This window comes from Haemaphysalis longicornis, unplaced genomic scaffold, assembly GCF_048455015.1.
Source record: "Haemaphysalis longicornis isolate Haplotype H1 unplaced genomic scaffold, Haemaphysalis longicornis Haplotype H1 scaffold_7, whole genome shotgun sequence".
Lineage (NCBI taxonomy): Eukaryota > Metazoa > Arthropoda > Arachnida > Ixodida > Ixodidae > Haemaphysalis > Haemaphysalis longicornis.
In genome coordinates, this window is record NW_027526422.1 from 115,001,284 (window position 1) to 115,027,484 (window position 26,201).

A 26,201-nucleotide genomic window follows, 5' to 3' on the forward strand; every position below is an offset into this window, starting at 1 on the left:
TGCTTTGTATCATTTTTTATCGTTCATCCCGGCCGATGAACTATGTTGATTTGTTTCTCTAGCTGACATTCACTGAACGTCTCTACCCTTGCAACGTTTTTTTTGTATATGTTATTGGCGTTTTCTTTATCAATATTTAGTCGTTTTTGTATGAAATCATTTTAAGAGTGTTTTATTTCTTGCATTCACCTCTGCTGCTACCCTGCATACTGACTGCATTTGTTGCATTTACTTATCGAGGGTCCCGTCGAAGTCCGTAGACTTTGGGACCCTTCTCTGCAAAACATCACCCCTGTATTCTTTTGTTCAAATAATAAACTTCATTTAAATTGATTTCAAACAATATTCATGCACCAACTAGCAATTCTAGAAAATATACAACTAAATATTTTTTTCTCGTTGATGTCACGTCATGGATTACGGTAAGGGGGTCTTGACCAGCCTAGAGAGACGGACGCAGGAAAGCCGTTGACGGGTTTACCAAACCACACATTTAATACACACTCGGAAAAAACCCTAAGGAACCCCCCCCCCCACCCCAGAAATTTCACACAACCGATAAACACACAAAGCCCTATCTAAAAAAATTTCACCATCTTCCAGTAGGCGAACCCTGAGTAGTATGCGAAGCAGCCATGGGGTGGACTCAAGTTCCCATTAGTTTTCAGTTCGATCGTGGCGTTGCAGGAGGAGAATGAGGGAGGCGGAGTGCGCGCGCGTGCGTCATTTATACCTCGGAGCTTCAGTGGCGCCCCCAGCGGAGTATGCAGCGGCTACTGTTACGTCTCTAACCCTAAGCTGCTTCGAACTATAGCGCGCGGAGCCGCAGGTGTCGCCATTCGTTTGCAATCCCGGAGAGAAGAAGAGTTTCGGAGAAGAGATTAGGAATGCTGGAGAGGAGAGGAGCGTCGGAGAGGAGAGGAGGAATGCTTCGCATACTACTCAGGATTCTCCTACGGGAAGATGACGACGGTGTTTGAACGCGAAACTGTGTCGTGATAGATTCTTTGGTTGGCTAATCCCTAGGGGCATCCTTCCACAATCACCTTCAGCGGTGGCTGGCCAGGCATGCACAGTGGGGGTGTGGACGCCGCACAACGACACCCACACAACGGCGGAGAGAACAGGCTCGACGATAGGCTGCTTCGCATCTAATATCACAAAATATCATTGAAATCAAAAACCAGAAGTCTCTACAATAAAGTTTTAAAGAATTAGTTCATATACACTCATTACTTCGACTCCTAGTTGATGTCTTTCCCACTACAACTCCTTAGTTGTGTCCTACGACTATGTCCATATTAGACTAGACAACCGCGGTCGTCAGGGCTGACGTGTCGCCCCCGTTGCGTGGCCGCGACTCGGTGGTAGCCGTTCTCGTCTCGCTTCGGAGCCGGCGTTTGTTGCGCGCGGTAGTTCCTTGGACGGCGTGGGTTCCGCGCGCCCCGACATGTTTCCTCGGTGGCTGATCACCAGTAGCCGCTGCCGCAGGAAATCCAGGTAGGTCTCGGCACGAACGTAGCCCTTCAGGACCGTCGAAGCCAAGGCCGACGGAACGTGCACGTTAGCCGCAGGTTCCCGACCGCCGCCGCTTGGGCCACGCAGACACAGGTTCGTGGTGCGCCTAAGATGCCGCAGCCCATGCGAAGTCCGCCCGCTCCCGCCCAGGCTGAGTAGGCATAGTATGTGGCCTGGCCGCGTCCCCATGGCTCGTTCCTCACGTACTTCTTCCGCCTCCTGCTTTTTGTGCTTCCACCTTCTCCACCTGCCCCTGTGGGCTTGATCGCAGCCCATTCTAGTTGGCTGTTTTCCTTTCCGTGTCCATATGTTATCACGCCACTTTCCTCCTACGTGGCGTTCTCTGATTGGCTAACCAGTGCGCTACCATATTTGGCCACGACGACTCGGTGTTTAGACGCGGCCTTCGTCCATTGGTGCGTTCCAGGCGCGCACTTCAAATTTACGTTTCTTTGCTCTTGTTTTTCTTTTCTCTCTCGGGAGTGGTTTTGATGCTTCCTCTCACCGGGGGTGCTATCGACACATGACAGTAGTGACGAGACAATGTTACCAAATTCCCAGATAATTATGCGAATTGAAACAGTTGTATTTGGTACTTATCTCTACTGAGCTTCCAACCAAAAAAAGACGGTCACATTTCTTCGGCCAAACTGATGCATCTTCACCCTAGGCACAAAAAAGTTTTGCTTGCACTGCCATTCCGAAAAACGTAAAAGATGGATCTTCCACTAATCCATATATATAACTGATTTCTAAGGCACCTCGTTGTGGCAGAAGTGGCAAGAAGCCATAATTCATTCGTGGTATAAAATTGAGCTGTTTTTCAAAGGAATCTTTCGTGTACAATAAGGCAATTATGGGCAGTTTCAGCAGACTCCTGGTTTAGGGGACTCAATACATGACTGTAAAAATTAAAAGCGCTGCGCTAATACGAGGTACGGAAACAGAAGCACTCTGGTTTCCTTTGCGTTTTGTACCTTCTCTTTTTGCACCAATTTTAAACCTTTGCTGTCATATAAACATGACTAGAAGAGAAGCTGTGTAGGTAAAAAAGGTACCAGCCTTCAGTAAACGGATTGGGAAATTCCCCTTTCCGTGTCACAAACACTCTTCTAAGCACAATTCCCATCACGCCGAATAGTTGGTAGCTAGGCAAATACGACGCCATCGAGCTACACAATTGGTGCCCGATAGTTTTGCGAATACAAAAATTAGTACTTTCTCCATCGATGATGACCAGAACGTGGCCCAGTAAATTAACAGGTTATTCACTCATAGCTAGCACTTTTTTGCACATAACAAGCTTGCCACTCACCTATAACATCCAGCTAGACCAGCCAGAACGATTAAAACTCCCAAAATTAGCATACGCATGCTTACGGCTCCGGGTTGTAATCGATGCGGGAGGCCTTGGTGATCCCAGTTGATGTGAAAAATATTTTGCATAGACCAGTTGCTTTTGTGAGTTATACATGAGGATTATCCAGCCATATGTCCCGAAACAATTTTGAATAGCAAGTTTCATAAAGCACAATTCCTGTAAATAGCGGCTAGCACAATAAAAGCGGCAGACAAAGAATGAATACAAAGATATACGAACAAAGCACTCGCCAATAATACGGACGGAAACAACAGTAGGAAACCACATTTAGCTTTCCTATAGTAACGTGGCATTCCCAATTCGTACGATAACTTTTTCGCGAACGCTACATACTTTTGCGCGCCAATCACGTTAAATACATTTATGTAGCCGTCGTAGTAGTAAGAGGGAACTTTTATACGGGGTTCTATAGTAGAACAATAAAGGACACGGCACACATTCGCCCTTCCAGATGCACGTCTAGAGTAAGCAGTTCAGGACTGTGGTCTGTGTTCGAAGCAGCCATTCTTTTGTATCACAGCCAAACGTGTGATGCATGTATTGTCAACCCATCCCGGGGTCGAACAAAGCGCCTGCGAAGAAATCTACGCACCATTTGTAACCACATTTTTGAATATGAGGTTATCATCAATCTGATTACGTTCTCATTTCCCAGAAGCCGGCGTCTTTTTTATAGCACACAAACGATTGCTCACTGTTCACACACTCGGTGCTGCGTCCTCCTTGAAGGTCTCCTGGAGACCTGAGTTTTCGCCTGCGCTTGATTGTTCAAAGCCTGGTTGTTGCCTTTTGGAGGTGGCCCTGGAGGGAAACTTTCTTGGGTATCCTTACCCCCTTAGCCAAGCGCACGTTACAAGGCTCCATCCACGTATTCACAATCCACATCTCTAAGGGGTCGCACCTTCTTAGATCATGTTTCACAGCAGAAACCTACCCTAAAGCAGACAAAATACATCCGAAGTAAATTAACAAGAAGCGCAAGTAACCTCAGGAGGACAAAACAACCACACAAAACAATGCGAAAACATACCCAAGCTAGCCTTTTCTCAGCAAGTCACAGACAGTTGAAGCGCACTTAAAGGGTACAAAACCCAAACTTAAAAAACATTGTGCTCAACACCCCCCCCCCCTCGTATACACTTACGCGAATGTTCAAAACGACTCAAGAAAAGTAGCCGAAACCGGCATAACAGGGACCAAATGGCTGAAAAATAGAACACCAGAGCTGGACCTGACCTCAAGAGATAAACCAATGAAATTTTTGTTTATAATGCAGAGATGTTCTATAAATTCACATCAGGCGTGATAACAAAAATATTGGCAGTAAAAAACTATGAAAAAATTGGCTCGCGATTAGGGTACCCTAAAGCAATATTTAAGCTCAGCTGTTTCGCTGGTTTGTATGTGTTAAGGTAAACAGTTTCACACGGATATTTTTGTACTGTTACAGAAGACGTTTTTGCAGTGGCTGACGAAGCACATGCTCCGGTTGCTTCGCTCATTGTTCAGCACTCAGTCGGGGTCCTGGCATCGGCGGTGCTGGGCCTCCGCTATGGCAGCTCCTTTAGCTGCAGCGGCTGACGAAGTGCACGACCGGTTGCCTCGGTCGTAGTTTAGAGCTCCCTTTTAATGGCTCCAGTGCACTGAGACATCACGAACTGGTGGGTTCTCTCGACGGCAGCTATAGTGACCCTCAGCGGCGGCGGCGCAACGTGCGTCTTAGGTAGGGAACGTGAACTGAGTCCTAAGCGAACGCGCATCGTAATAAAGCTCACGCACCCCTCACTTTATCACCACGCTTCGCGCCGTCGAGTGCCTCGTGGTGGCACACCATACTACCCGTACCCTCCCCCATCACACACATTTTTGAGAGCTCTAGCTAGGGCCGCCACAGCAAAGTGCTCTCCCCTCCCAATTTCGCAACACACTCCTCGTCTGCTTTCTTTCACTCGTCGTTCTTCCCATCGTTTCACTCGTCGGTCTTCCCATCACTCGCTCGGTCACGACGATGCCAACGCGGCTGAGTTCAGGAACGGGCGCCAAAGAGCTGCGCCCTAAAAATACTGCGCTTGAGGGATTGAAATCTTGTTCGTCCGAATGCTGGCCAGAAACGGATCCTCTACATCACAAGGCCATCAGGCACTTGTTGGTTAGAACAGGGCGTAATAAACGCGTAGATATATGTTCAAACATGCCCATAGACGGCGTTACGCATCATAGGCCTCCACGGGATATGTAATGTATCCACATTCACGCTCCTTGCCTTCCCTTCCTATGTATTCACACCCCTTCCATTTATGCAAATAGGGAACGCTTGAGGCCCGAATGTCCACCGAGACAAAAGATCCACCGAGGCGAAAGATCCACTGCGATGGAAGGTAAAATCGAGCCTGAATATCCACCGAGACAAAAGATCCACCGCGACGGAAGGGCAAATGGAGCCTGAATGCCTATCGAGATTGAAGATCCACTGAGACGAAATGTCTAACAATAAAACAAGTTTAGTGTGCTCAATCGGGTAAAGCGTATAGCGATGGGTTTCAACCAGTTGTGTAGAATTTTGCCTCATCAGACGTAACTGACCGTTTTGACAATTGTGTGAGTCTTATGCATACAGGAATCAGTTTTGAGTCTATGTAACCTGCTGCACGTGAGCGTGTTCTCCCGCGATGTTCAGGTCAAGTTCAGCGATATCGTTTGCGGCTGTAACAAACAATAATACTTCCTTTTCAGTACCGTCGTCCATGACAGCCTGATTGTTGGTTTCATCACACACAGCGTGGTCGCATCCCGAAATACACGTCTTGATTGGCATTACGAAATTACATTTCGTATATTACCCACTTGCTATCAAAACGGGCTTCCTGCACTTACCATTTGATTTATAATCAACCTATGATCCATCCTTTCGAGTTAGCCAGCGCACTACTAAAACGTGATTCAACTTAACCTTGACGGGAATAAAAGTGTAGACAAAAGTAGCTCGAAGGGATCGGAACACATATTTCAATCGGTGCAGCATCGGTGATCAGCCCTGTCACTATCTATTTCGCTGCATCTTTTCAAGTAAACCTGTTCAATATTGTAGAGTTTTGGCGTAATGCATGAGCGGAAGGCGAAAAGTGATCCGAGGATGGAAATAATTTTCGAAGTTTTAAAATTCGGTTGACACTGCAAATGTCCGAGTAAAAGATGGGCTGAAATTTTGTGGACAGCCCTGGTAGGAGACGGAGACCGAATAATTTATGACGCCTAATTTATGACGCCTAATGAGGTCGGTATTGTCGATGTATGTACTCATTCGTGCAGCAAGAGAAGCCGACGTTAGTTCCAGTTTGGCTAAAGTGACAGCCTTCAGGGGTGCGATTCTACTCTTGGCTAATAACAGCCGCGCCGTCCTGTGTCCCCCTGTATCTTGAATACAGGCGTAACCAACGACACCGTACGCTCGAGGGCTAGCATCGGTGAAAATGTGCAAACTTGTCGTCGTTATGCGTCCCTGTAGTTTTTCACCCAAGAACCTCGGAACGGAACGTTCGCTGGAGCCTAGAGTCCCTCGCACCATTCCAACCACTTGTGCAATAAGTCATCGGGAAGTTCGTCTTCCCAGTCGAGGTTTTGCTTACACAAATTGTGTAGGAGTATCTTCGCAGTATCCATGAAAGGACTCAAAAAACCAAGCGGGTCGTACACATTTGCAATGGAGTGGAGAACACGTCTTTTTGTTACGGTACGCCCGGTTGAGGTTTTCGGCACAGACTCTAGTTTTGAGCCAGAAGTGTCAGTCATTATATTCCACCGCCATCCAAGTACCTTAGAATTCCATGTAGATGTAAGCGAAACTTCTTTGTTGTCGGCCACGGAATCAGGAAAGGCAGTAGCCCCTTCCCGGTCGTTGGTCATTCACTTCCTTATGTTCATCGATGCACTATTGAAGATCTTCCTTGATTGTTGATACATTTCGATTGCTTCTTGAGTTGAGTGAGCGCCAATAATCAGATCGTTCATATACATAGACTTCATCTAACGCTGAACTGTGGCCGGATCTTCTTCTTGGAGGGATCAAAAATGGTGTCGTAAAGTTGCCATCAGCAGAAACGGACTGGAAGTTCACCGAATGGCACCCTTGACATTCTCCAGACTTCTTGAAGAGGCATTGGGTGACCTGGCTGTGGGCATGTTTCAAACCAGAGGACCTGGACAGCATCTCGGTCTTGTTCACGCAGACTGATCTGACGGAATGCCATTTCCACGTCTCATGTCATGCCAACCTTGTATTCACTAAATCTAAGCAGCAGGGCAATGATGTCTGAATTTAGGTTTAGTCCAACCTCCAGGTTGCCGTTGGGCGATTTAACTATGCTGGCATGAGACGATGCATCACACTCGATTCGAACTTTCGTCGTCTCTCTGTCCTCTCTAATTACGGCGCTGTGTGGGAGGTAGTAGATGTACCGTCCATCTGTTGGTTCCAGTCGGGGAGCTCGTTCGGCTGTTCCTTCTAAAATGTACTGACGAATCGCGTCGTCGTATGCTTGCAGAGATGAAGCACTGGCAGACAGCTTCTTTAGCAACTGGTGAAGCCTCTTTTCAGCCCCCGCGAAGTTCTCAGGAAGGTCAACGTCATACTTCCAAGGTAAGCTCACTTCGTACCACCCTCCTTTAAGTCGAACGCTGTCCTGGAAATCGCTTTCGACGTGATCTATTGGTGAAGCTTGTTCTGTTATACCGATGCTCTCTAGCTCCCAGAACTGCCTCAAAGCGGCTGTAATTTCCGACGTATTTGCTATGAGAACGATGTTGTAGCAGTGGACGACTTCAGCGGGTGCCTGCGTCGGTCCTTGTAGAGTCCAGCCCAGCCGCGTTTCGATAGCTCTCATCCTGTGGCGTACTGTCAATACTTTTCCCGTCACAATTTCCCAGTAATAGTCTGACCCTATAAGTAGGCTGATTGAATCTTCAGCATTACTTTCGTTTGAGATACTTTTAGTGTTGATGCCTCTACTTCGAAGATCCCTTAGCATCTCTTCGTTTGGGTTGGGTATAGGCTGATTGCAGATAGACCCAATCTCCAGCGGTTCTCTGGGAATTGTAGTCTTCTTCGATGAGCAATTGAGAAACACGCGAACCTTCTTAACGTCTCTTGCCTTTCCTTTCCTCCGAACACTCCTAGCGTTAGTGTTTCTTCCCCAAGGAGTTGGCAGCTTAGTTTTCTAGAGACGTCGCTTCGGATGAAACTTCGCTGACTGCCTCCATCGAGCAACATTCTGCAGTTTTCTTCCTTGCCTCTTCCCGAATCCTTTGCTCTCAGTGTTTGGAGTAGTACCACTTGTCCTAGTTGTCGAGATAGCAGGTGGACAGCTGCGGTTGTTACGTTACCGTTCAGTCAATGTAGAACATCAGGATTACACATAGACGAAACGTGTCGTCTTGAACAGCGTCCGCAAACGACTGTTTTCTTGCACTGTCTCGAGACATGTCCTGGAGTTAGGCATCGGAAACAACGGGCAGATTTTGTTAGTTGGGCCCTCTTTTGGTCAATGCTGATTTCTTTCGGTGAGCAAGAAGCTGCATCGTCTGGAGCCGTACAGAACAAACATTTCTTCACGTTATTACTTCCTCCATGTAGAGCTGCCGCAGATTGTAAGTGATCCGCGTCTGATGTGCGACGCAGATCATGCTGTTTCGCTGCTCTCGGGGGGTCTGATCCCTTTGATAATGCTGGCATTACCGCTTCGAGACTTTCGAGCTCTTGGCCGAAAGAGGTCATTAGGTCTTCAAACTTCTTTTCGTGCTTGTTCACTGACTGCGACGAAGGTTCTGCGGTGCCCGCATCGGCCGCATCCCGTTTTATCTTCGATCGCTGGTAATAACGCAGAACGATATCTCGAGGCAGCGACTGAAGCACGGTTTCGTGGAGCATGGAGCAGTACGTCAGCGGATGCGTCCCCAGCGCTTTCATGCTTCTACAGTGCACCTGTGCATTGTCGTACAGCTTGCGTTACTCTGCTAGGTCTTGTTTTGATCATTTTGACAGCAGCATGTCCATTGATGAGGCAAATACTTACATCTGCGAGGAACTTCTTACAGCTGGAAAAGTTGCGATCCCCCCGACATCTGGACGGAATCCCAAGCAACCTAAGCCGTGGTTGAACGATGCGTGTCGTGAATCCCGGAAAAAGCAGAACAACGCTTGGGGTATATTTACACGGTACCCCACCTTAGAGAATTGTCTGAGCTTTAAAGCAGCCCGTGCCGCCGCCCGGAAAATCAGAAAAGTGGCCAACAGGAATTCATGGTAAAGCTTTGTTAGTACAATAAATACTGCGACTCCCACAAAAAAGGTCTGGGACCATTTGCGTAAAATTAAGGGCAACTACAGACGGTTCAGCATACCTCTTTTCTCTACAGACGGTGCGTGCAACTTACTGGAAACAGAAGCAGATGTTTTAGGTGCCCACTTTGCAGAAGTCTTTAGTGATAAAAATTATACAAAAGAATTCCTGGCACATAAAAATAATGATGAAAAGTATAAGATTAAAAACAATAGCAATAATACAGAGGAATATAATAAAGAATTCACTTTGAATGAACTGAAACGATCATTAGCTGAGTGCAAGGCTACCTCCGTCGGCCCCAACCTTATTCACTATGCCTTTCTGCAGCACTTAATTGATGGGTGTTTAGAAGCGATTTTGGAGTTCTTTAACAAAATCTGGAAAACAGCTAGACTGCCTAAAGTGTGGAAAAAGGCTATCGTAATACCATTACTGAAAGACGGCAAGCCCCCACAGTGTCTATCAAGCTACCGACCCATAATATTTACCAGCTATGCAAGACCTTTGAGAAGTTGTTGAATTTTAGGTCGGTTTTTATTCTTGAAAGTTCTGGTCATCTAGATAGGTTTCAATGCGGGTTTTGGCAGTTTAGGTCTACGACTGACCACCCGGTGAGGCTTGAAACCCCGATACGAGATGCCTTTATTAATAATCAGCTCTGCCTAGCCATATTTTTTGATAATGCAAAGGCTTATGATACAGCCTGGCGTTATGGAATTCTCAAGGATTTAGCAGCAATCGGAATCATACGGCGAAAGTTTTCATGTATTGAATATTTTCTCCAGGGGCACGAACTTTCAATGTAAGATTTGGCAATACACTATCCCGTACTTTCAGTCAGGAAAGTGGAGTTCCTCAGGGCAGTGTAGTGAGTGTGACCCTTTTTGCCATCAAGATAAATTCTTTGCCAAAGGTTATTCCCGGCCAGTCATGTCCTTCCTTTATGTGGATGACTTGCAGGTCGCCTTTCGCTCGTGTAACCTCTCGATCTGTGAAAGGCAGGTCCAAACTACAGTAAACCGGTTACAACGATGGGCGGATGAAAATGGTTTTCGTTTTTCTAATGAGAAGTGTGCATGTGTGTGCTTTACGCGAAAACGAGGTATGCATCCCAACCATGATATAAAAATTAGGGATGTACCCGTTCCAGTACACAAGGAGCACAAAATCTTAGGTGTCACATTTGCCTCAAAATTGACATTTGGAGCTGATGTAAAGAAACTCAAAATGACTTGCACGAAAACATTGAACATACTGAAAGTTTTGTCGCACAAGTCATGTGGTGCAGACGGCACATGCATGCTAAGAATTTATGGCCCGGTGGTTCGGTCTCATCTTGACTATGGCTGTATTGTGTATGGGTCAGCCCGCCAGTCTGCCCTCACCTCACTCGATCCAGTACACAATCTGGGCCTCTGACTTGCCACAGGTGCATATCGCACCTCCCCTATCGACAGTCTCTACGTTTAGTGCAATGAATGGCCCCTGGAGTACCGTCGAGCATACTTAAGTGGAGTATATGTCGCCAAGACAGCATGTATAAAGGACCATCCCTGTGCTGGTGAAGTGTTTGAGAGTAGGTGCAAGAAACTGTATGCAAACAGGCCCAGAGCGGTCCGCCCTCTTTCCCTTCGTTTGGAGGAATACATGTATCGCTATTCGTTCAAGATATGCCCGTCGAACCTTCTGAGTTTTTCGAACGCTGTGGCCCCCTGAGACCACAGGGCCGTCGAATGTGATCTGTCTTTGTTAAAATACGACAAAAAGATGTTTCGACACCAACTTCTGCGCCAGGAATTTCACGAACTTAAGCACAAATACCGTAGCTATTGCCACTACTTCACTGATGGCTCAAAAACCTCCTGTCGAGCAGGTTTTGCTGTTTTCAATCCACCGGTAGCAGTAGCAAAGAGGATTCCTGATGAGAGTAGCGTTTTTACTGCGGAAATTCTTGGTATACTCTCAGGTATTGAAGATGTAGTAGCAAAGCCAGTACAAAAACTGGCCATTTTTACAGATTTTTTGAGTGCCATACATGCTGTAATCTCCCTTGTCCCTTCAAAGAATGCAGCTGTAGGTGAGGTAAAAAACCGACTGTGGTGCCATACATTAGCAGGGGTCAGAGTTGTCCTTTGTTGGGTACCAAGCCATATCGGCATCCCAGAAAATGAAACCGGTGATAAAGCAGCATATGAGACCAAGCATCTTGAAATGACAGAGTTAAAGCGTCCCTACCAGGACCTTAGAAATATCATATGAAAGTCAATGAACTTTGACTGGCAGTCTGAATGGGAGAAGCACCAGAAATAAATTACGTCTAGTCAAACCTTACGTATCTGAATGGAAAAGTTGTAGACACCCAGATCGTTTCTTCGAGGTTATTTTGTGCCGGCTGCGTATAGGTCAAACCGTACTGACACATGGCTTCCTGTTGAAAAAGGAACAGGAACCCATTTGCGAGCACTGCGGAGAACCTCTTACTGTACTACATATCCTAATAAGTTGTCCCTACCTAGAAGCAGCCCGCATTAGACATTTCAGAGCTTTATACACCTTTTGTATACCCTTACACCCAATGCGTTTACTTAGTCATGAACCAATGGTACATTTGACTAATGTTTTTGAATTTTTTAGAGACACTGGCTTTTTACACCAGTTTTAGCTACTTCATCTCACGAAACAGTTTTTAAAAATAATCATTTCTATATTTATGATACCTTGAACAAAACTTTTAACTTACATTGATATCTTCTTACCTTGTGTTTGGCGCATTATAACCGAAAGGTTGCTGCGCCATTAAACCTCAACTTCAATTCAATTCAATTCAATTCTGCTACGTCTGACGATGACGACACAGGTTTCAGGTTAATCAAAGCGAGCAAGTGATCTTGTACGATGACTTCACTGTCTCCAAATCGCTTTTGAAGAATTTCTACAGCGTCAGCGCAGCAGGCATCCGTAATCGGTAATCCTGATATAGCAGAAGCCGCCGTTCCTGTTAGTAGGTTCGTCAGGTAGTGGAATTTGTCTGTGTCCTTTAACTCAGGATTCTCATGAATAGAGCTCTAAAACTGGCTACAAAACTTGTGCCAGTTTCTACGATGGCCCTCAAACTTCGTTAGCTCGATTCTCGGTAATTTCGTCCGGATCGGTACAGTCTCAGCAGCGTGGGCTCTAGTCGATGAATTTGAAGGGCGAGACTCACCGGTTGGATGGTTTTAGGAGCGGTAACGAAGCTCTGCCATGATCTTAACGACGCTGTCGTTGAACTTTGTCACGTCGGAGGTCTCTTCCGCGTCGAGTTCCTGTGGGTGTTCGCGGTAGATGTCCTCATCCAGCTTTTGGATCGGCTTGAACATGAATTCGATTCTTTCGAGGTAAATAGCAAAATCCATCGGTGTGGTCAAGCGTCCATCACGTAGGCTGTCTTCGATTTCCTTTAGGACGCCGTTGAGTTTGGCTCGCATTGGGATTCGGCGCCTCGGCATGCGCTCCAGGGAGGTCATCGCGGGTCATCAGTGGCTGGTTCGTGGAAAGCCAAGCAGGCCCTGTCGTAGAGGGTGGTCAGGCCCTGCCTGTCGCTGTCGTTGTATCCCGGGTTTCCAGCACCAGATTGTGGGATTCTTTAGCCACTGAGGACGAAAGAGCCCTTCAGACAAGGGAGAGAGCGATTGAGCGGTCGGAAGGTTTAATGGCGACTTAAAAGAAGACGTAGCGCGAGCGCACGGCGATCGTGCAATGACGACAGGCGTCGATGATGGTGATGTCGTCGGTGCAACGCTCATGATGATAGATTCAACAATAGTTATTTTATTTTATTTTCGGTGAATTTGAACTAGTTTCGGTTTCTGTTTCGCAGTGAAACATCTTTTGTCTTCCACCGATATAGGGGATCGCGCATTAGCCATAGTTTAGGAGTTACCATGACCCCCTGGCCACACGTTTTTGACTTCAGCCATGGGCCGGATAAACCTTCTGTCGCCGTTTCTAGCGAGCAAGTATCATTTCACATAATTGACGTAAGACGCTTCGCGGTATGCTACACATGCTTAAGCGACGGTTGCGCTTGCTGAAAATCTCAAGACAAAAAACAATGGCTTCAATCCATGCTGTGAAGGAGGTTGTAAAGCAAAGCTTTAAACGACACCCCAACTATTGGCCATGCAACGTCAGTTAAATTCACACACGTGGCTCTGGAAAGAGTTAAACCAGAGATTCTGCCAGCCGTTATCTGGAATTAGAGGGGGCAGCGTCGCGAACGCCGCAGCAGCGTCAGCGACGGCCAGGGTTGAGCGGCGGATGCCGTTGCTGTATCCCGGCCGTGAGTCGAGAGAAAGAAAGCGGAGCGGGGCGTCTTTTGAGAGTGGAACCTAGCCATCCTGATGCGCTAGCTTGGAGCTACACCACCGCGCGACACAAGCGCAGACACCAAAACAATTCGGCATATGAGCTATACCGATTTAAGCTTGTTAATTTATAAGTCTGGGAATTACGAGAAAGCTGAGGGAGCTTTTATAATCGCTATTTATGACAACCAGTTGCTCGTGTTGCCTTTTTGTGATACCTTTTAAAGGACAACCGAATTGGTATTCACCAATTTAGAAAACGGAGTCCCATTCGTGGCAAGCAGTGCGTTTCTCTAGCGTTTCTCCAGCGACCAGATATCTGTATGTGATCTCTATATTTTGTTTTCCCGCCCTGGAAACCAACCCCTAACGTATCTTTGCCGTACGACGATATACTTCTGTCGGGTGGACCTACCCCCCATCCTCTCCACCGCCACCGCCTCTGCCACCTTGTGAGTTTGTCGTCCCGCACGCCCCAAGAGAACCGCTGGCTGGTAGGGTTCAAAAGCTTTGCTTTATAAAGAACTAATGTAGGTAATAAGGACCTCAAACAAACTGAATTTTCGATCGTAAACCGTAACACATTTTCACAGGGCGAAGTACCAGACCGGTCTTCTACACAACCACACATTCCGGTTCGACAACACTGCCCGAAAAATCGTGGTAGCTGCTGGTCAAATGTTAGCGGCAGCTAGGGTAAGGCCTACTGCATCAGCGTTATTCAAGCAAAACTCAGCATAACAGCTCAAAGTGCTGCAATCCAACAAGTAAACAGCAATGTCTTATGTGACGGAGGTGGACCTCGACATACATACTTCTTTTTGTGAGCTCCATTGCATGTTCCCGCAGACTAATTTCATGAAGCCCAAAGCGATGGGCATATTCCGTGTCGGTTCAAATCTAAGGGTAAAAGCCCGTTTTTATTGGCAGAACGTGTTTTACTCGCCGATTAGCCGAAGTGGCTGGTCATGATACGGATAAATGCATGTTTGCTACATACGAAAGTGCGGAACAGGGGTCACGCGGTTGACGATCTGCTATGAACAGGAGCACTGGGGTTCAGCCACTGCGTCCACCTCGGCTCGGCCTTCCTTACTGCATAAAACGATACTTGTTAGCTTGAAGGGGTGCAAGAAGGTTTAACCGGCCCACTTTTGCAGCAATCAACATGTGAATAGCGGGTCATGATGATTTCTGAAGCCTCACTAATGCGCGACACAGAAAACGTCAGAAACCATGGATGTATTGCGCGGTGGAATCGAAACCGAAACAAACATAAACCACAGGGCTACATTCTCACAATTTTACTTGAAGGTAACACCACTAATGTTTTTCCTAAAGAAAAATAAAGCTTTGACAAAAACGCAATAGCGTATGCCAAACATTTAAAACGTTAAAAATCGTCCAATAGTATTTCAAAGAGAAATTCCCCTCATGCGAAAAGTTACGGGAAATGTCGAGAAGCATGCACAAATAACATCTCTACATTTCAGTTTTCAACTCGATAAGCTCACGCCATGGAGGAAAGAAAAGGTTAGAAGAGGCCCTGACGTCACATTTGTGAAGCCGAGTCCCGCCATGACTTGAGCCCATGGAGCCCAGCAGTCTATCCCTTCATCCTTTGCTGTCTCCGGTTTGATTTGACTAACATGGCGTCGCCCTACGCTTCCGCTTCGAAGCGAAAACAGCTTCGTCGCTGATTCCTCAGTGCGATATCATGTTCTAAGCTGTTGATTTCGCCTTCAATTTGCCCATTCTAACTCTCGCCCAAAGTTTCAATCGAAAAACGGCCTTCGTTTTTGCGATAGAAGGACGATTTTTCAGCTATTAAGCCTGGCAAAGTAGCGTCTGTCGTCGTCATAGCAACAGGCTCGCGGGGTGGTGAACGCAGACGACGGGAGCATTGTTTGGGGTCGTACAGCACTGCGGTCTTTGCGCGCTACGTCAGAGCAGCGATAAATTTCACTTTACTTCACAACGAAGAAACACAAAGTGAGCAAAGAAGGAAGTGTGGCTTTCGCCAACGCTGAGCGAAGGGGATTTTCCCGGCAGGTCGCCGGCGGCGGCAGCGGCTCGCTCCGCCGATCTCGACGCGACGTAAGCGCCGCTGCGGCCGGGGTACGAGTTAAGGCCGCCTCCGACGGCGGACATTTCAAACTGGCCTAATCTAAAAACGTTTGTCGTAGCGACTGTGCTGGTTTGCAAGCGTAGCGAGGCAGTGACATAACAAGCGCCTTAAAAATTTGTCCGTTCTATTTGCCCATATTTGGCCGCCGTAGTTTTAAAAAGTAAGCAACATTGTCCATGGGCTCAAGCAAATTGACGTAACTTCCTCGACACTTTTCGCAATGCCTTGGGATGCTAGGGGTCTCTCCTGAGTATTCTTTCCTCCATGGCTCACGCAAATTCGCTCAACGTAGTCAAGACCTGGCCTACAGGACTCCTAGACTTTTAACTGCCCAAATATTTCCACAGTGTTTTCAAATCACTTCCGTGTTATTAAAGGGGCCCCCAATTGAATTCTTCAAACTTATGTTGGCATTTGCATTGCATAGACTCATGGTCATCCGGTCGATGAAACAGCATTTAATTTATAATACCCAACCCGCCGCGGTGGCTCAGTAGCTAAGGCGTTGCGCTGCTGAGCACAAGGTCGCGGGTTTGATTCCCGGCCGCGGCGGTTGCTTTTCTGATAGAGGCGAAAAGCAAAAACGCCCGTGTGTACGAGATTTCGGCGCACGTTAAAGATCCCCAGGTGGTCAAAATTAATCCGGAGCCCTCCACTACGGCGCGCCTCATCGCCTGCGTTGTGTCGGCGCGTTAAACCCTACAATCAATCAATCAATTTATAATACCCAAAAGAAGAAAATATTACCATTTGGCATTAGCGCCAGCCGTAACCACTACAGCACTAACGTCTTGCGATGAGATTGGACGATCCCAAAGGTTTCAAACTTTTTGTAGAATCTGTTCTATGTCAATGTAATTTTTAGAAAACAAATTTAGTACTTTGGCAGCAACAACAAATGTAGTTGTCGCTTATTTTTGGAGAGTTGTTCAAACTAGTTTCGGTTTTAGTTCTCCAAAACATGCTTCTCTACAACGTTACGTCTGGTTGGCTGACGTTGTCGGTTTCATGATAAGTGAGATAGGACTGCCAGCCCCGCCTGGAACCGTAACTAGCGTAGGCGTGCGCAGTGACGGCACGCCCTCCGCACCATTGTAGATGTTCAACTGCCAGGCACTTGTCCATCAACTTCGGAGCTTGCCTGTCTCTGTCTTCTACGGCGGCAAACACAACAAGCGACTGTGTTTGCCGAGCATGCGACTACGCATGGCGCGTAGAACAAACGTCACTGCGTAGGCGCGGCGCCTTCTTCATTAGAGTATCTTTTCATTCGCCTCAGGGTTCTATCATTGTCCGCCTTTCCATAATCTAGTTGCCACTGCTCGTAACTCCCTATTTGGGCGGGATTTCATGTCTGGCTGCCTTAGTTGTACTTTCCTGTTAGCATCGATTATGTAATTCCGGGGGCGCTTGATGAGCCCGGATGATAGCGGACATCTAGTAGGCACAGAAAAACTGAGAAATAAGACCAAAATTATCCAAATTTGCAGCTCATCGCAACTCTCGTACGAAAAAAACCTCGAAAGAAGAGCAGCAGCGTAGGAGCGCGCCGGTAGTATTCGGCACTTGTGCAACATTTTATGCATTGTCTGCTTCATCAGGATGATGTGTTTATGAATACTAAAGTTTCCGCCAAGACATGTTGCCGGGCTGGAAAAAAAATAATGAACGTAAGCTTTGCCTCGAGTTATTTACGGCATATTCGTAGTCGTATTTGTTGTAAGGTGTAGAGGGGAAGAGAAATACTGTCCGGTAAATGTCTCTTGAGGAGCTGTTGGTTCTGCCCAGAGCCGTGCAATACCTTACATTCCATCTGCCATTGGATAATATTGTGTGCAATCGGAATGTTTCCGGATCGCCTCTGAGCACTGCAGAAACAGAATTTTTTGGCATGTTTAAATACAGAAAAAACGTTTGGTGCTGGTGTGTTTTTATAGGCGGCCGATTAAGAAGTGTGGCACCGCGTACTTATTACAACATGTGCAACGCAATGGCATCATAGACCAGGAGACCAGGGAGCGCCCGTAGGTTGCAACCAGACAAAGCGGTGTTCTCTGGTGCGTCGCTTGTCTCGCAAGCCAAGGGAACGGGCCACTGATGCTGAAGCTGCATCTGATAATGAATATAGCAAGTGGTTGGACAATTAAAATCTCACATAGTTGGTTGTTTCATCTCCCTCTGCCCAATACTTCTTGCGTAGCCTGCAGCATTTCAAATGGCTGATGCCCTAAAATCCTATAAAGTAGTGCGCATGAAAACCGCAACATGTCGGCTTGGCTACAGCTTCCAAATGTGAGCATCACGTTTGTGCGTACGGGTACAGTGTTTTCGTCCTCTGAGATACATTGGCAGAACTTCTCGTTTTACCAGTTCGTAAGGGCATGCAATGCATTGGAAAAGACGCCAGTGTAGCAGACATACAGGGTTTAAACTATTTTAGATACTCTGTAACCATTAGCCCTGCGAACAATTACTGCTCACGAATGGAGCCGCATTGGTTAATCCGGTGTGGTGCTGTGCCCAAGCAGGCGGTTTCTTCACAGGCGAGGTGCATGGCTGCTTTTCTGATGGAGGCAAAAAGCAAAAACGCCCATGCGTCGAGATATCAGCGCACCTTAGCGATACCCATGTAGCGAAATTTATCCATACGCTTTCACTACAGAGCGCTCCATTGGCCAGTGGCAGCTTTCCCCATTAGAACCTGAAATTTCAATATGATATAGCTATTTCACATGCGTAGCAGTCTTAGCTTTGATATATACAAGCGCTTGTATACAACTTTGATATATAAAAGCGCTGCTATGCACCTAATCAACAGGTTCTGCTATGAAACCTTTAACTTGATACCCAAAAGCCCTAGTGGAATCACTTTTAATATTCACTCAGTCCATGACTCACCACAACACTCTCATAACTATAAATGAGAAGCATTTTTATATTTGTCCCACATGATGCCCCTCAACGACACCTTCAATTTGATACCTTATGCACCCTAGCAGGATCATTTGGAGTTTTAATCTAATCTGACTAACCATGACTCTCGTGACTGTAAGCAGGACGCATCATTTATATGTCCCATGTTATTCTCCCAATTGAAACCTTCAATTTGATACCCCACATGCTTTAGCCACCTCTCCTTTATATTTAACCTAATTTATGACTCACCATTACTATTTCATGATTATAACCACGAAGCCTTTTTTTGTTCAACGTGATTCCCCTCATCAAGAACCTAACTTTGATACCCTACACGCCCTAGCGGTGTCATTGCGAACTTTACCCAATATAAGACTCGCCTTGAATATGTCATGAATTTGACCAGGAAGCATTTTTTATTTGCCCAGCATTAGGCACCTCACCGAGACCTCTAATTTGACGCCCACACGCCCTAGCGGCATCAATTTGAATTCTAACTCGATATGGGACTCTCCATGATTATCTCATGAATATAACGAGGAAGCATTTTCGTATTTGTCCCACGTGATTCCCCACATCAAGGCCATCAATTTGATACCAAATACATCCTAGGGGCATCAATTTGAATGTTAACCTAATCAATGGCTATTCATGCCTATTTCATGATAATGCCGTATATACTGCATTTTTGTCCCACGCGATTTCCATCATCGCAACCTTAAATTTGATGCGCCGCACAGCCTAGTGAGGTAATGGTCAATTCCAACCTAATTTATGACCCACCATGGCTATGTCATGATAATTATCCCGAAGCACTTTTGCATTTCTCCCATGTGATTCCCCTTATCGAGACCTTTAATTTGATACTCCACATACCCTACCGTCATCAATGTGAATTTTATCCGGTCTATGTGTAACCATGACTAGGTGGTAATATAACCATAACGCATTTTTTTCTAACTTGATTCCCCTTATCTAGACCTTGAATTTTATTCCCCACACGCCCTCGCGGCATCATTTTGAATGTTAACCCTATCTATGACTCATTGCGACTGTGTGATGAATATACACAGGAAGAATTTTTTTAATTTTTCCCGCGTTATTCTGTTAATCGGGACCTTCAATTTAGAAGGAGAAGAAGGAGAAGAAGAAGAAGAAGAAGAAGATGAGCGTGGTCGCTTGCTTCTAAGCCGCTTGGTTTCTCGCTTTCCTGGTTCAGGTGATCGGCCAACCTTCAGGCAGATTAGCGGTTGTTTGCCGTCATTCTTTTGGTCTTCTTTTCTTCCAGGTTGCTGGTTTCCGCGCCTGGATGTCTTTAGAGTCTCCTGGCCAGGGGAGTTCCCCCTGGGCGGCCTCTATTCGTCCGCAGGACGTGCAATTGGAAGCCCTAAAGCGCAGTGGGGTGGGCAGCATCCCCGTGGCCCTGGTGCCAGTAAGCGGCGGATTCATCCGGCTGAAAAACCCGCGGGCTGTACAGGCGGCACTTCGAGCGGCTACTGAGAAGTTTGAGCACATTACGGAGGTTCGCCCGTTCGGCAAAGGTGGCGTCTTGTGCCGATCGTCAGACGAGACCTGTGTCGGTGACCTCTTGAAATGTACATTGTTTGGCTCTGTTCAGGTGAGTGCATTTATCCCCCCTCACCTTGCTTGCGTGAAGGGCATCGTTCGAGGTGTTGATGTTCAGATGACACCTCAGGAGGTACTAGAGCAGTTTTCAGTAGCGGGAGTCACGTCAGTTTACCGTTGCAGCCGTGCTGTAGAGAAAAACAGGGTGCCAACAGAATCTGTCATCGCTACATTTGTAGGGACCGCATGTCCATCGGAGATTAAAGTATGGCCACTCATTTACCGTGTGGAACCTCTCTCTCCTCGGCCACTTCAGTGCCACAGCTGTTGGCGTTTTGGCCACACATCCAGGGCGTGCAAATCGTCTCCCCGGTGTCGCGCATGCGGTGAGAGCCATTCTGTCGAGCTATGCACTGCCCAAGATGCCAAATGTTGTTTGTGTGGAGCGGCACACCCAGCTGACTATTCTAATTGCCCTGCTAGAGCTCAAGAAGTCCAAGTGGTTGAGGTCATGGGTAAGCGTCGCTGCTCGCGCGGGGATGCTGTTGCCATTGTCAAAGAAAGGACACATGAGTACGCTGGAGTTACTGCCAAACAATCTCCATCACTCGCTGACGCAGCCGTAGTCAGTACCATTGTTGCCGCGGTGGAAAAAGCGGTTGCCAAGATCCAACAGCCTTCCCTCGCTGACCCAGCTTTTGCTTCCGTGGTTGCGGCGGCCGTTGAGAAAAGTGTCACTTCAGTTATCACCCAGTTAACTTCCAGCATAATCGAGTGCGTGTCCCGCACAGTGGTGACTCAGCTGGCGCCATATTTGCAGCCCGCTCCGCTTTCGTGTACCTCTTCTCCCCAAGTGATCCAGCAAGTTTCCACCGCCCCTGAAGGTCCGCTGCTCTCAGCAGCTAATCTTGCCTCGGATTCAGTTAAAGTCTCGTCTACTCTCACTACCTCTGTGCGTGGATCCGAACATCTTACTTACGCTGAGGCTGGTACTTCGTCTGATCGTGGTGCTACGGCCGACACAGACTATTTTCCCCCCCTTTCGCCCTCTTCAGACTCGGACATGGAGCTTCAGACTTGGCCCATGGAGACTGTAAATCAGTCTAGTAAGCGTTCCGGATCACCTAGTACCGAAACCCTGGAAGTGCAGCCAAAAGCAAAATCCAAGAAAGGTAAATCTGTTTCAAAGCCCAAGGGTCAGATATTAGAGGCTGCAGTTGCTGCAGCCGGTCTCTCTGAATCATAGGGGTTCTAAAAGTTATTCAGTGGGATTGTCGCTCTGTTTCGGCAGGCTTTGCAGATTTACTTTGTTTGTGCTCCCAATTTTCCCCAGACGTAATTTTGCTACAGGAAACCTGGCTTAGAAGCAACCAGGAATTTGGTCTTTATAATTACCGCACCTTTCGGCTAGACAGACCAACCCGAGGTGGCGGTCTGTTAAGTTTGATATCTACAAAGTTTGCTCATAACGCGAAGGTGTCCTTCCAACTTCAACGCTCTGACTGTGAAATTTTAGTGCTGGAATTGAAGCTACCTGGTTGCCTCCCTTTTTCATTAGCCAATGTTTACTTTCCCAGTGGCGTCGTTGATTCTGAACCCCTTGATTTGGCTATTGCTTCGGCTGTACCTCCAATTATCTTTGCAGGAGACTTTAATTCCCACCACGTTACTTGGGGCTTCCGGACGGATTCTTGCGGTAATCGCTTGTTGGATTGGATTACAGATAACAACTTAACATGCATAAATTCGGATTCTCCAACCTACTTTAAGGGACAAACGCAATCAGTTTTGGATTTGACTATATCTTCTCGAGGTGTTTCAGTGCCTTCTTGGTCGACCATTGATGGCGGGTCGAGTAGTGACCACATCCCAATAGTTTTTGACATCGGGTGTCCCATCCGTTTAATTAACCGCCAAAGCCGATCTTTTGTCAACTATAAAAGGTTTCAAATCTCTCTGAAGGAGTCCTTGTCCTCTCTGGTCCCACAAAACGAAGCTGAATGTGCGACAGGCCTTTGTTCTGCCCTTTCCACTTCAGCTCAGTCGTCATTATTTGAAGTGATGTCGAAGAAGTCAGTGTCGCCTAGTCCCTGGTGGGACGAAGAGTGTTCGCGCAGCTTTAGACGTAGAAAGGCAGCCTGGAAGAAACTTTGCCAGAACTTATCCCCGCTTAACTGGTGCAACTTCAAATATTTTTCAGCGGTATTCAAACGCGCTGTTTCCAATGCTAAGCAGACTTATGACACAGATAGATCTTTGAGTCTCTCCAAGCCTAACAATAAGCGTGCGCTTTTTCGCTTTCTTCGATCGCGGAAAGCCGTACCCTGTCCAGATAATACAGACTCTGTGGTGCTATCTCCAGGTGAACTCTCAGAGTCCCTAGAGTCCATAGCTGATGGGCTTCAAGCTCGTTTTTCATCTTCCTTAGCGGTGTCCTTTTCCCCGCCAGACGTGGCAGACGACTTCATAGAGGTAACGCTGTCAGAGCTCGCTGATGTCATGACTAAATTGACAGCTGCAGCTCCTGGCCCAGATGGCATTACTACTGAAATGCTGAAATTATTATATAATGAAGCTCCGAATCATTTACTTAACATGATCAATTATTCTATTAGACATGCATGGATCCCCGATGTCTGGCGTCTCGCCAAAATACTTCCTGTACTTAAAGGAGCCATGAAGAGAAAACAAAAGTTTGTTTTATTCGAAAGATTAGGTGTTTCATAGTACCCCAAGCGCTTTCCCGGAAGCAAATGATGCTTTATTCACTGATAAATAAGGCAATTTAAGCCAAAATTTTAAATCTCCCGCTAAAATTGAACATTCCGTGACGTGTACAATGGCGTCATAGAGCCGGTCCATGAAACAGATACTTAGTATGTCGACTCCATATAGCACCCACACGCGGGAGTCGATCGAGACGGCGGCCATTTTAAAAATACTAGTAAAACCTAGTGCACCCGCAGCCCTAGTCATGGAATCGCCTGATCCGGAGAACAAAACTCTCGCCGAGGAGCTCGGGCTTGCATTTAACAACCTCACACCACAATAACGCTCAATGCTTCTAAGTGCACGAGCGGCAAGAGTTGTGGGATAGGCGGTGGACGGGAAAGCGACCATTCCGCGATAGCCACAACAGACGAACGCCCAGCCGTCGGCACCGCTGCCTCGTCAGCCCCGTCGCGACGGACGAATATAGACTGGTACGTATGTGCCGTATTTTGATTACGGTTAATAATAGTTCAATTTCAGTAGCAGTATCACTTATGCCAGTTGGCCGGTGTCGTGTATGGAAAGCCGTTCGCGCGAGCTCTCTGCTTCGACCAGAAAGATACGAGCGTCAATGCGCGGTGTTTACGGCATTTTTTTCCCCAAGGTCAGAGCGATTTGACGAAGTCGGCAACGAGCGCCAGCATGTTCCAGGAGTGAGCTAACGTAAGGGTCCCTGCCGTAACTGAACAAACTGAAGTTTTCAGTGGTTGTAAACTGGAAACGAGCTCGTAACGACAGCAGCAAACCAACACCATTCGAAACTTACGCGACGACTGGCACTATCTCGTCGCTTCTTGCTGTTCCTTACTCCCCTCGTTTCTATTTTTACCTTTGCTGGTTGGCGATATGACGGCCAACCTCCTGTGAAGGGATTACGATACGAAGCAAGGTCGCGGCTGTGCGTGCTGGAACGGTTCGTTGGCCCCGAAGAGCCTCGAACCCGAAAATTCGTCTGCGCGACGGCGAGATGTCGAGCTCGGCCGGCGCGCTAGTTTCGTACGCATTGGCGCACACGCTTGCGAGTTCGTTCGGACCTTCAACCGTTTACTCCACCGTTCTTTGTCATAAAAAGAATGTGCAGTATGTTTCACGGGCATTTAGCTCGCTATGCAAGCTGTAAGCCCTGCCTGACATGCGTTTGCTTTTGCCGGCCTCCGCCAATCGCAGAGCTTAGCCCATGTGACGGCATAGGTTCTGTTGCGGGAAATGAGCTGGTGGGTCGCATGACCATTCCCGTTTTTCCTAATTATGTAGCTTATTTGAGCGAAGTTTGCGTTATAAGTGGTGTCGTTATGGTTCTAACGAGGCAATCTTTCGAATGAACCAAACTTGTGTTTTCTCTTCATGGCTCCTTTAAGAATGCTGGTCAGGGCCTCTTGATTGAAAACATCAGGCCTATCGCGTTGACATCGAACGTGGTTAAATTAGTCGAGCGGATTTTGCAGCAACGCATAATGCAATTGGTGTCTAGTTCTAGAATCTTTAGCCCGAGACAAATTGGTTTCCGCCCTGGGTGTTCCATTTGGAGTGCGCATATTGACCTTGAAAGCCGGATTAAACTAGCCCGTCGCACTAACCAGTTTTCGGCTCTAGTTACCCTAGATGTAGCAAAAGCTTTTGATAGCGTGGAATACCCTGTGTTGTTGTCCCGGTTACAAGTCCTAAACTTCCCAAGGCACATTATAGCTTGGATTTGTGAATTTCTGAAGGACAGGCAGTTCAGTTGTGTTAAATTTAATGTTACTTCCTCACAGCGGCCACAGTCTAGGGGCGTTCCGCAAGGGGCGGTCCTTTCCCCTGTTCTTTTTAACATCCTTGTAAGCGATATTCCGGTGGTTTCTGGTGTCTCCACATATGTATATGCCGACGATGTTGCATTTTTTGCATCAGCTCCTGACATTCAATCACTTCACGCTTTAATGCAGTCATATCTGAACCTCATTGCCTCCTGGTTGGACAGTATTTGTCTCTCTTTGAACGTCAACAAATGTTCCTTATTAGTTTTTCCGATCTCAGGCCCTGTTAACATTACGCTCAGTTACCGGCAGTGCATAATTCCTCAGGTTCCTTCCTTAAAGTACCTTGGGATAATTTACACCAGTGAACTTGACTGGACCCCACATATTGCCCTCATTGAGGCCAAAGGTGCACGTGCTGTTGGGATGTTAAGACGTCTCAGTCATAGAAAGAAAGGAATGCGCAGAGAGACCCTTCTTATGATATACAAGATGTACGTTCGCCCCATTTTAGAGTTTGGGTGCGTGTTATTCGCTGGGTCCGCGGCGTATAAGCTTCATCGTCTGGTTATTCTGGAGCGCCAGGCTCTTCGCTGCTGCTTAGGGTTGCCTAAGAATGCAGCAAATGCAGTTGTCTACTTGGAAGCGCGCGTTCCTCCTCTGCTTAATAGGTTCCGGACACTGACTGTTGAAACTTTTCTGAGAGCTTATAGCTCTGAGGTGAACAGGGAGCAGTTTATCTTTATTGTAGAACCAGGTGCGTTTATGGTGCACCAATGGCCCAAGTCCTCATGTCCACAAAGCACTCTGGTACAGAGCCTCCTTTCTCCGTTGGGTGTAGCAATAAATCAGGTTATTCCATATAGAGACAGGAGTTCTCCTCTTTCTATCAATTTCCAGAACATTTTCCCCAAAAATGCTAAACTTTTACCAGCCCGACTGCTCAATCGTCTTGTCGAAGGTTATTTGATCTCCATGCAGCCAGGTGCTATAATTTATACAGATGCCTCTCAACGAGAAGAAAAATCCGGTATAGGAATATTTTCCCTTTCCCTTAACTGGTCCTTTTCGGTTCGTCTGGTTGATTTTATCCCGATATTCTTCGCGGAATTCCTGGCAATTGTCCTGGCGCTACGAAAGCTGGATGTATCAATTACATCTCCAATCATAATTTCTGATACTTTTTCTGTATGCTTAGCCCTTTCTTCCCCTAAAGACACTCCTCTTCTGCGGACGTTTCGGTCACTCCTGCCACCTCACTTCACTGAAATTAACCTTCTTTGGGTTCCTGGTCATGCGGGGATCACATTCAACGAGACAGCCGACTCTCTAGCAAGGATAGCACTTTCAGGTCCTGTAGTAGACGTTGTAGAGCCGACACCATTAATAACAGCAGCTAGGTACCGTAGGATGCTGAAACTCCGAGAACAGCAAGAATCGGTTTTACTGTCAATAAGTGAATTTAATCATCTTAAATTCTCATGGAAACCTGAATGGTGC

General features: G+C 46.9%; 2 long non-coding RNA genes across 2 annotated transcripts in view; both read right to left on the reverse strand.

Annotated features, from left to right (window-relative positions):
* LOC144144908 (uncharacterized) overlaps positions 1-2,941 on the reverse strand; it is a 31,990-nt gene extending 29,049 nt beyond the window's left edge. The window contains exon 1 of the long non-coding RNA XR_013317372.1: positions 2,834-2,941. This is a non-coding gene — a long non-coding RNA (uncharacterized LOC144144908). The remainder of the gene's footprint in view (positions 1-2,833) is intronic.
* Positions 2,942-14,607: 11,666 nt separating this feature from the next.
* The window catches only part of LOC144144909 (uncharacterized), a 41,886-nt gene continuing 30,292 nt past the window's right edge, over positions 14,608-26,201 (reverse strand). The window contains exon 4 of the long non-coding RNA XR_013317373.1: positions 14,608-14,678. This is a non-coding gene — a long non-coding RNA (uncharacterized LOC144144909). The remainder of the gene's footprint in view (positions 14,679-26,201) is intronic.